Raw genomic sequence first — 11,419 nt, 5'->3', positions numbered from 1 at the left:
TTACCTCCAAAGACGCAAAGTTAACTAATATTTCTAAAGGTTCTGTACACAAAATTTCTTGAACGCTAATAACGGAGCACATTTTGATCACTTAACTAACACTAAATTCTGTAAACTGATTAAATTGTTTATTTCTTAAATATCTTTTTACACCCTTGCGGTTATAAGTCTATAAATTTATATTTCTTAAATACCATTGGTGGTGGTGGATTGTAATATTACTATAAATAATTAGCACTTTATAGAAAAAAAAATTTAACGGAGAAAACTGTTAGAAGGATTGCGAGTTCCTGCTGTTATTAATTACATAGTAAACAGATGCGTGAAAACCGAAGCTTCCGGTTCCAGTTTCCCTTCACGACGCTGACGTCTGCTTTCCCTAAGCTTTGCTTTCCACAGTAAGTGCCGCGCTTCTTCTGTTCTGCCGCTCCTACTGCTGGAATTTTACGATTAAACGTTGTTACTGACGCTACTTTACTTCTCTACACAGCAGGTCGAGCGGACGGGATATTATTGCAGCAGGCAGGAGAGCTTCTCCCTGCTACGACTATAGGAACTCCGTAACTCAGGCAACTCACGAGTCGTGTTTGCCAATTCTGGCTGCCGATGCGATGCCGTGCCCACCCACCTCACCTCTTTAGTCTGTTTAGTGCCGCGCCTCGAAAATATCGCTAGTCGTATAAGAGTGAAAATGTTTTGTGTCGTGATGCGCTCTATTTTATATTCCATTCTGGATATTTGTACACATTTTTAAAAGGTAAATACATATTTATTCACAATCTATTTATATAGTTGTTTTCTCTACTATAATAGCAGCTGAAGTAAATTTAAAAAACAATTATTTGAAGCCGACTACGGGATCCATTATTTTGTTTTGATTGCTTGTCTTCCTACTATTTACAATAAATATAAATTTTGTCATTCGTTTTTTAAATACGATTGTTGGATATATCTGGACCGTAAAATAATAGAAACGATATACAGGGATTTCAATTCTGCAAAAGAAAGCTATTCACCGGGATTGCAAATTAACAAATATTAATTGAAAACACCGAATAGTGCTACGTAATAAAATTATTTATTATGAAGGAGTGCCTTACCGCAATTAAAAGCAATTTTAGGCGAACAAATAATAAATTTTACAATATATATCCAAAATTGGATCTGTGAAGCAGTCATTATACACTTAGACTGTATAATGAATTTTAAATTCAAAATAACTACGTACGTACAATATGCAAGCATTAATGCAGCAAAATCGGCAATCTGATAAAACTAGAATTTAGTTCAAGTGTTTGATGCTTGTTGATCGATCTATATAAACACTTTTAATTTCACTTATTTTTTAAAGTTAAAACTTTTTAATAATTAAAAATGCATACTTCATTTTACATTTCTTTATTTTAATTACGAAGTTTGTAAGGTGATTTAAAATGAAATCATTTAAGAAGCTGCTATGTTTCAGAGAAGTTTTACGTATAACAGTATTAAATTGTGAAACTATTTATATCTTCTAAATTTAAATCTTCAAATAAAGAATAATTCAAAAAACGATATAAATAGTTTCTGATGAGCAGCACAATGATTAACTTTTATATATTTACTTTGTGTTTTTTCACAGGATTAATTTTTTTGTCTTTGATTGTAGTAAGTAGTTTTTTAATATGATATTTTGTTTATGTTTTTTCTTTACTGCTTAACATTCACATGCTGTTAGGTTAAGTCTATTAGTGTAAAATAAATTATGTTTTTTATCGTATTGTATCAATTTTATGATAGATTTGGAAGTTTTACATTTATTCCTACTTAATTTATAGACTTAAGCTAAACTGCACTTGGTATGACCATGAAAAAGTTTTTTTTCTGTTTATTATTATGTAAAAAAATCGAATAGATTAAATTGTGAATAAGCTGGAAAATGACACTTGATTTATTTGATTACTATAAAAAAAATACCAAACTAGTTTTGAAATTTAATACTTAACTTCAGAAAATCAGGAAGATTAAAAACTTATTGGTTGCAGTCTCTCAAGACTCCCGTTCCGGATTATGCTCTATAAGGGCGTTGTAAGGCTGCTTATAAAGAAATTAGTGAGAACCATCCACTCTTTAGTTAGTATCTAATATAGATCTATATTTTTTTTACGATAAACCTCATTTATGTCAACAGGTTTTAAGAAAGACAATTAATACAAGTCAAGTTATTAGTTGCTTTTCGACTTGCGGAGTATTCTGAAACCTGTTCTCTTATCATTTGACTCTGAGTTCTGATTTTCTTTTTTAAAACTATTATGACTCATGTAAGGTTGTATCACACAGGTAGCTTATGCTTCCTTGTTGCATTTTTTTTCCTTCAGAACCGGGGGTACCAGAGCTAATTACAAAGATCGGTTGTTCGCTCCTCGTGATGCCTTTGTAATTTTTTCTTTTTTCCTTTGGTTTTCTGGGTGGGTTGCCTCAACCCAAAGAAGTAGTCAAGTGACTTGCGAAGAATCCTGACAAACCTGATTTCTTATATTTATGAAGCATAATTTATTTTAGATTTTTATAATAATATGCAGCATGGAAATTTTTTTTTCTCTCGAACATATCGAATTTTAATCGTAAAATTCGAACACATTAATTTTTTTTTTTTTTTCAATTTTCAAATTCAAATATATTACTTAAAATTGTACAGTATTGTTACAAAGTTAATGTTTGTGCCCCAAGTCACAAGTGACTTGTCGGGACACAATATTTCAGAATACAATAATAATATAACAATAAATTTGAGAGCTTGTTATAAAAACCAAATCAAATTAACTTAAATTAAATTTGTAAAAGTAATATTTAAATTAATTCGTTCTTTTATTCTATCAATAAATTATATTTGCAAATATACCTGTAAATATAACATTTGTTTACGTTAGAAAAGGTAGCTTTAATAAAATATTTTCATAGTTACACCTGATCCATTCGGTTATGCGTATATTATACAGTTTTTTTATTATAGCCTTAAAAGCGTGTGGTATAAAACTAAAGATTCTTGGCCCCACATAAGAAATATGACGTTGATAAATTGTAAAATCTACCTTAGTAAAAAAAAACATGTTCTCTCATGATAGATCTAGTAATATTAAGACGTTGGGGTAGAATTTTATAAATGTTTTTATTCTTCATAAAGTTAAGGGTGCTCTTCAGGTAAAATTCTCTTACAGTGAGAGCACCACTTTCCAAAAACAGATTAACTGTTGGGTATCTTTTTGGTTTTTTATTTATTATTTTTAGTATATATTTTTGAGTGATAACCATTTGTTTGTTAACATTATGCTACATCCACTACCCCAAATTCTTATACCATAATTTAGAATGGATTCAACCAGAGCCCGATAGACCACTTGCAACAACTCACGAGGCATAAATTCGCGTAGTTGATAAAATGTATAAATTGTTTTCCTTATCTTTTTAGTTATGTAATCAATGTGAATATTGTATCTTAAATTTCTATCAATATAGACGCCGATTTTCCATCTGATTTGCAAAAATAAGGATAAGTATGTATTGTTAGTAGGGCTCGGAATTTCTGAAATTTTGTATTCAATTAGTCGTTTTTCGATTTGTTCAAATAGTCGAATAATTCAAATATTCGAATTATTTGAATATTCCAATAAAATTAATCAATTAGGTTGGTAGTCAAATATTTGAACAGCTGTTTATTTAAAATTTAAATACCGAATAAGTTGTTTTAAATATTATATTATCGAAACATAATGGGAACATTAAAGAAATACCAATAAATCTATAAAATAAACATTTAAAAATAGATGAGCACAAATAAAAACTCTTAAACAAAAGAACGCAAACAAATAAACTCAAAAAAATAACATTTTATAGAAACGTACAATAAGGTTTCAAAATAACAAACAAATAGTTTAAAATGGATAAAGTAGAAAATAATGAAGAAGTAAGTTACAGGATAAACAATGTAAAAAATGTTAAATATTACAAATTTACATGAAGAAAACAAAGCTTTTTAACATTGTCAGATTTTAGGCATCTTCGTTTTGTATTATCAATATTACCAGCATTAGAAAAAGCTCTTTCTGATGGAACAGATGTTGCAGGCACGCAAAGATAACGTTTTACATATTTTATAAGATTTGGATATTTGGTTTCATTATTTTTCCACCACTGCAAGGAACACATATTTTTGGAAATAACGCATTCGGAAACATACATATCAAGTTCATTAAATATTGTAGGCTGTTCATTTGGAAATAAGAGGCCCAAGGCGGTTTTTTTGGCACAATTTTATCGGTTTCCATTAGATTTTGAAAATATCTTTGTACCTTAATCAAAGAACCAATTAACCGTTCTTTATTTTTGAACCGCGGGTCCAAAAATGTGCTCATGTCAAAAATATTGATATCGATGGCACCAGTAACTGAGATACAAAAAAAAATCATTAAATCTAGACTCAAACTCTTTTTGTAATGAAAGTTTAATATCTTTCAAGAAAATAGGTTCTTCAGGAGTAGTTTTCAAAATAAAATTTTCCATTAAAGACTTTATTATAGGCATTATCATTTAAATAGTTGGTTGCGAATCCGATGAAAACAAATTGGTAACAATTTCAAAAGGTGCTAATATTATTATAATGCTTTCTATTAGTGTCCATTCTTCTTCGTTAAGCATTAATTGTCCAGCATGTGTTTTTGAAGTTATTGTTCTGTCAGATAAAACACCTATTACAGCTTCACGTTGCTCTATTAACCGTTTTAACATATAATATCTACATATTATATGTTATATAATATGCAGATATTATATATTCCAACGAGTTTTTACGGACTGAATTAGTTTATGTTTCTCTAAACCTATTTGAATTTGTTTGTTTGTTAATGCTTTTGTTGCTATATTAGAATGTTTGAAATGAAAAACTACGCTGCTACATTTGATTATTGTTGGCTTAATAGAATCTTGATCCAATATTTTTTTTATAAGACTAACTGCAATGAATGGGCATAGCAACAAACTGAATCAAACGGTAAATCCCTAGTTGCTAAAACAATATTAGAGGCATTATCGTGCACTATAGCGACACATTTGTCCACGATTTCCCATTCATTTATTATATCTAGTAACTAGTTTTTTAAATTTATGGCTGTATGTCTTTCTTCCATACTTTTTGTTGTTAAATTTCGCGTAACGTGTTGCCAAATATTGTTGATAAAATGGCAAGTCACAGTGATATAGGATTCATTTGCTCTTGAACTCCAGTAGTCTGTTGTTAGGCCTATGCATGATAAGACGTTTATTAGCCACCAATACAAAAAAAAAGCATAATTACAGAAGGTAATATGGGTATATACATGGAATTGAATATTAGAATATTAAACAAAGAGAGCATATTAAAAACAATAGGTTATATAAGGAATTTAATTAACACAAGTAAGGCAACTAATAAGCCATGCATTCAGACTTCCAGAAAAGAAGGAAATAACTTCCTGGATTCTGTTAAGGCTTATAATAGAAGAAGTGAGAGAAAAAAAAACAATTCTTATAGACAAACTAAAAAAAAAACAAATAGGTAGGCATATACTTATGAGGGGAAAAAGCAGTAGGGGGAAAAATGGATGAAATGGAATGAAAAAAATCTTCTTTTTTTTCTCTTTTCCCTTCTTCCTTTTTTCTTCTTTCTTTTTAAACAGTTAATTTTTGAATAATAAATGTTAATAGAATATTTTACGTTGCATTCAGTTAGTTAGCATGTGCGTAGTATTTTAATAAATAAAGGCATTCAAGAAAAATTAAGTTTGATTTAAAAGAAGAAGCTTGGTTTTTAATTTAAAAGTTTTTTCAGTGACAGTAAAATTAATTATTTTGAACTTATTAATCAAATTGGTACGACATAAGAAAAGGATCGCTTAAAGAGTTCTTTGCTATGGCAAGGAATTGTTAAAAGATTTTTACGTCTTATATTAAGATTATGCACATCAGTACAATAGGTAAGCTTTTCAAGTAAGTAAGGAGTTTTTGATTTAAGAATTTTGTAAGAAAAACATAAAATATGTAATATTCGTCTATTGTGCATATTTAGCCAACCTGCTTCTTTTAATTTATAAGAAATATGTTGCCGTCTTCTTATACCAAATATAAGTCTTAAGCAAGAGTTTTGAAGTTTTTGAATTCTACCTGAGTCGGAGTTATCGAGACATGGTCCATAAATTGTGTCGCAAAAATTTAACGGTGATAGTACTAAAGCATCACAGAGCAGTTTTTTGATACTTGAGCTTAAAAAATGTCTTTGACGATATATTGTTTTTAAGGCAGAATATCCATGTTTTAGTTTAAGGGTAACATGTTCTTTGAATCTAAGTTTATAGTCCATTATTAGTCCAAGATTTTTTGCAGAGTTTTTAAAACTTATTACATTGTTATTAAGGTGTACGTTTAAATTATTTAAAATATTAGTTCGATGATTGTCACTACAAAAAAGAATAGCTGCTGATTTAGTGGGGTTAATCTTTAGAAGTAATTTTTGAGTTTCTATATTTAAGGTATTTAAATCCTCATTTATATATTGATTAGCTTGGACAACATTAGTGTGATGAAATGAATAAAATAGCTGGGTGTCATCTGCATAGCAATGGTGCTTACAGTGTAAAATTTTTTTAGTAATTTGTGAAGTATAAAGAGTATAAAACAAAGGACCAAGAATGCTACCCTGGGGCACCCCAGAGGTAACATCCAGTGCATTTGATTTATTGTTATTAAGCACTACTCTTTGTTTTCGATTAAACAAGAAAGAAGACGAATATTTTTGATAGTATAGGAAGTACAGATATTGAGCGAACATCATTAAATTCAACAGAATTTTTTATTTTGGGCAGAGGAATAACATTGGCTTCTTTCCATTGATCGGGATATGAAAATAATTTCTTAAAACCTTTATTTTCCACAAACGAAACAGGTAGGGTGTCAATGCAAATCATTTTTTGTAATTATCTGAGTAATAATCTCTTGTTTTTGCTTGGTCACTTGTACGGTAGACAAAACGCTATCAATTTTGGGTTGTGTTTTCTGTAGTTTACTTTGTACCTGATTAGTGGCAGTAGCAAATGTAGAAGTACTGGTGTGGCTTACGCTGGAGATTTCTGATTCTTCGTTTTCGGATCTACCTTCATCTCTTGTCGAAATGTTCCTCGAATTTGTTGAAACTTCCAAATATTCAGATCCTGTATCTTGAGAAGTACTGAAAATAATGAGTTTAACATTAGAAATATCACAGGTCGTACCTGTAAATCTGGACGGCTGAATAACGTTATCTTCAAACGAAAGCATTGGGCAAGTAATAAAAGTTAATAAATTATTAACAGACTGTCCTAACTCAAGACCTTTAGGAATCTAGGCAGGCAGAAGGATGAAAGAAATAAAAATAACAATCATTTATTGGTTTTTGTATCGGAAAAGCTGATAATTTAATTAGTCGTAAAATGTCACAAATTGAAAATATTATTTTTATTTTATAAATCGAGAAATTTATAAAGTGGGTTTTATTACTATTTAGAGTTAGAAGATGTTGATCCGTCCAAAGTTTAATTAATGTGATATATTTTTCAGCTAGCTTTTGCACTTCTGATCATAATCTTGCTTTTACTAGAATTACTGTATCATCAACGTAACAAATAATAGAACAATTTATTTCAGGTAAAATTTTTGTAAGGTTGGTTATATAGATCAAAAATAAGAGTGGCTCCAGGACTATTCCCTGTAGCACACCACATTTAACTCTACCTATCTGTCAAACAAGATTATTAATTTTTACTTGTTGTGTTTGATCACTAAGATATGATTTAAAGAGTGATAACTCAGTACCTCTTAAACCCACGTCACCAAGTATTTGCAAGAAAATGTGATGTGCCACAGTGTCAAAGGCTCTTGCGACATTAATAAAAATGCCTAAGGTCTTATAACTAAAGCGCGGATTTATAAGCATAAAAATATTAAAAATAAGCATTTAAAAAAGCACGAAAAATTCCTAAAATAAGCATAAAAAATGGCATAAAAACTAAAAAATGCACTATAGGAATACAATATAAAATACTTCTAAAACTGAAATATGTACTAGGCAAAAAATAAGACAATAAAAATTTACGGTAGTTTTTATTTAACTTAATAAATATTTAATAATATAACTAACGCATCATTAATAATGATCTTTTTTACAAAAGAAACATCAGCTCATATTATTCATGCTTAAATGATGCAATAATTAAATGTTTTTCTAAATTATCCACTGAAAATCCCGTTCCTTTCAACATCTACGCTGGTAATTAGAGCATACTTAAATTTCGGAATTAAAGCAGCATCAGATATAGCAAGGTCTTCAACAAAATATCCTTTAATCACATTTGAAATTTGTTTTAAAATTTCATACCCTGTATTTTTGTTTAAAACTTCATTAAGCTTATTATAAACTATTTTTTCAGGTCCACCATGTTGTTTTAGGCAATCATTTTTAAAATTTTCAATTATTTCCATAGATTCGACTAGAGCAAGACCCTTTTCTTCACATTGCGTGATGGCCTTGCTTACAAAGTTATAGTTTGTGTTAATAAACGCCAAATTCTGCTTAAGTTCTTCATTTTTGACTATCTTTTGGCACTTTAAAATTGATTCGGAGGAGGATTCAGAAAGATCTAATACGATTTCCTTGTCCAGCCAAGTACCCCACCTTGTAATAATGGGTTCAGAGGGTAGTGGTATGCCTGGCATCCTTTCTCGAAATAATTGAGCTCTTAATGGTGCTTTTACAAAAAAAATCTTTTTTTCTGTATTTACCAAACTATTTACCAAAGAGAACTGGGTACGAATAGTTTCAGCTAGACATGTACAATGGACTAGATGTTGATACCAAACTTTTAAATTAGAATATGCCTTTAACATGTATGCAGCTGCATCAGAGAGCATTAGTAATATTTTTTCACTAGGAACAGGGTCTGGCAAAAAGAATTTCGTTAGCTCATCATGAACAAATCTAGTAATGGTAATATGATTTATTTTGTCCAGCTGCTTTGAGCTAATTAAAAAAGTATTACATGAGCTATCTTGGCTCAATATTCCAATCATTAAATGAGCCATGTATCGACCACATGAATCCGTCGTTTCATCTACGCAAAACCATATGTAGTTGCATCTGTAAGACGTGAATTTATTTTACTTATTAGATTTTATCGGGTTTTTGTCGATCATCAAAAATTTATAAAAAAGGCAACGATAACCGATCAGAATGTTAAGGGCTGACATATAAAGATAAGGACGATCTATGAGAATCTTTAAGTTTTATGATTTTAAGAGGTTGTTCGGAGATAACAAAATAAACAGAAATCGCGCTTACTAGTACTTATAAAAGGGTAAAAAGGTCACTTCGGAGAAAGTTATAATGTGTGGGAATGTTGGTATTTATAAGTTCTCAAAAACATAGGCGATGATGTTTACCAGGATTCTTTTAAGGGATATTTCTAATATGATCCTTTTTAGAATTTAGTTCGACGGTAATTTTACTCGAAAACAGTCGCGCAGTAGTGCCCACTTATTCTCCCGTAACTTTTCTCTAGTGTTGTGGTTAGTGCCTTTATTGAACTATCAAACCTGTCAAATTACAGAGGTGAGAGTTTTCACTGAGCAATGTTTTATTTTATGTTTTTCTTATTATTTTAGTCATTATCAGTATAAAGAAAGTAATACTTAAATACGCATCCTTCCGTACTAAGTGTAGTGCCCTGATACCTTGGTACGTAAAACAACGCTAGCTAGTGTAAGTAGGTGCTTGGCACTAGTGCAACCCAGTGTGTTTTGGCACCTGGGATTATTTTGTAGACTGTGTAATTGGCCATTACATCAGTGTGTTGTTTTGTGGAGTGCTTCTAGCACTATCCCATCCATTCGATTTCTAATGCTGGACATCAGGTTTTGTTCTGCCTGGATTGGAGAACAACTCTTTAACAAGGTCTACTGATGTCTATAATTTGAAGGATGTTAGTCTTATTGATAGTTTTATAATATTGTGTATAGGTGCTATAAACCTGAAATGGCCTTGTGTAAATGTATTTTAATTGTATTTACCAATCACAATAACTAGGGTAAAATATTTGCTCACAAGTACTTTTTACTTTTTAGGTATGTAGTATCGTATCATCTCATATCAGTTATCTCGAATCCTGACGTAAGCAATACATCTATCATTCTATCTTCTTACACGTTCCAAATATACACCACAAGTTACTGTAAGTACATTTATTCGTTTTGCTACTGTTTAAAAGTTTACAGTTTACAAGTTTACTGTTTACAAGTTTATTGTTGTAATACATCCTGACAAGATGTTGTACATATATTAAAATCAAATAAAAATAACTGGAAGTATTATATTACGCCCTCTTAAGAATTTAGGCCCTGACACATCCTATTTTTGTTTTAATTTCTTGTATTATATTATTGTAAGCTAGATCAATATAGTTTTTGCGCAAAGTTGATTCGGCTGGAATATGTATACTAGTGTATTTCTGCAGAAAGGAACTGAATTTTTGACTATTTAATTTATAAAGTGGAATATTGCAGGAAACCAGAACTTTACACAAATCAAAATAAAATTGTTTTTGCTCATCCTGTGTAGATGAGTTGTTGATGTTGATTCCAATAAAGTTTGTTGTTGAGTTGATTTATCTTTAATTTTTTTCTAATTTTCTACACGTCCTGTAGTCCTGTAAATGCTGCTGTATATTTTTTTTTTTCGCAATTTATCTGCAAAAATAATCTTTTATGAGCTGTTTTTTAAAAACACAAAATAAATAAAAAACCTTTTTTATACAAGCTCTGCAAAACAATTTATTGTTTTCATACTTTAATTCTGAATGGCCTCTTATCCATTCTTTCACAGTTGGTTTTACTTTTGGCATTATTTTTGTTATATCTTAATAAATAACTCACTTTAAAAGCTAATTCTGCGATTTAATATCTTACGTCAGCAAGTAAATTCGCAATACTAACGAAAGTCCTACATGATAAACAATATTTACACGCACTGACCTGACTAACAAAATATAAACTATGAATTGAATGGAATTGACGAAACAGTGGGCTGCCAAGGCAGTTGTGCATATAGGTCTCCTGATGGACCCGTCATTCCCCACCGGGGGTTACCAGAGCCCAACGGCCTTAGAGAAATCGATAAGGCTCTCTGGTCTGAAGGACTTAAAGTCGCTCGGTACACTGAAAGTGTTACCCAAGTATTTGAACCTGGCGCGCGTGAGTGCTGGGCACTCCCCGACTACACGGTCAACGGTTTCATCCTCCTTACAGCACCATCGGCATTCCGGGTTGTACCGATAGTATGGAGATGGCTTCTTAAGTGCCAGTGTCTTAAAATTTCGCGTCTTTT

General features: G+C 30.7%; 1 protein-coding gene across 1 annotated transcript in view; it reads left to right on the top strand.

Moving 5' to 3' along the window:
* Positions 1–441: 441 nt before the first annotated feature.
* LOC126748330 (leucine-rich repeat-containing protein 4C-like) overlaps positions 442–11,419 on the top strand; it is a 190,383-nt gene continuing 179,405 nt past the window's right edge. Inside the window, exon 1 of the mRNA XM_050457481.1 lies at positions 442–757. The gene's annotated coding sequence lies outside the window, so the exon portion shown is untranslated. The remainder of the gene's footprint in view (positions 758–11,419) is intronic.

This window comes from Anthonomus grandis, chromosome 22, assembly GCF_022605725.1.
Source record: "Anthonomus grandis grandis chromosome 22, icAntGran1.3, whole genome shotgun sequence".
In the NCBI taxonomy this organism is placed as follows: domain Eukaryota; kingdom Metazoa; phylum Arthropoda; class Insecta; order Coleoptera; family Curculionidae; genus Anthonomus; species Anthonomus grandis.
The sequence above is the reverse complement of the archived record's forward strand: the minus strand, read 5'-3'. Positions and strand labels throughout refer to the sequence as shown.